Source organism: Papilio polytes, unplaced genomic scaffold (assembly GCF_000836215.1).
Source record: "Papilio polytes unplaced genomic scaffold, Ppol_1.0 DF823692.1, whole genome shotgun sequence".
Lineage (NCBI taxonomy): Eukaryota > Metazoa > Arthropoda > Insecta > Lepidoptera > Papilionidae > Papilio > Papilio polytes.
The window spans coordinates 1341864-1342309 of NW_013525512.1; positions in this window are offsets into that span (position 1 = coordinate 1341864).

Sequence of the window (446 nt, forward strand, 5' to 3'; positions counted from 1 at the left end):
GCCCGCGCCCTGCCCACGCCCATTCGCACACAATTATAATATAATAACATGGAAGTCGCGACACGCCGCGCCGCTTCCCTCGACATTGTTCTCTCACAAACCGTTATTTATTGTATGGTCATGAGATTAGACAGACATCGGCCGACAGGTGCCTTCTTACCTAAGATAGTGCCTTCGTTCGGACTAAATAAATTTTCCTATTGTGTTCTCACATTGTTTTATTTTTCCATATCTGTGTGTCAGTTGATGTTTCTGCGCCGAGGCAGAGATGATGAGGTCATAAAAGATTAACAGGACAAATCGAGTCGCATTATACAAAAATAAAGAAAAAAGCCTACTCTAAAACATTTCTTTGTAACCGATGTACAGCACAAACAACTCCCAGAGCTGTGTGCCTGCAAGGTAACAAACTATATAGTAGAGGAGCCGAAGCGGGGAGATCGGGA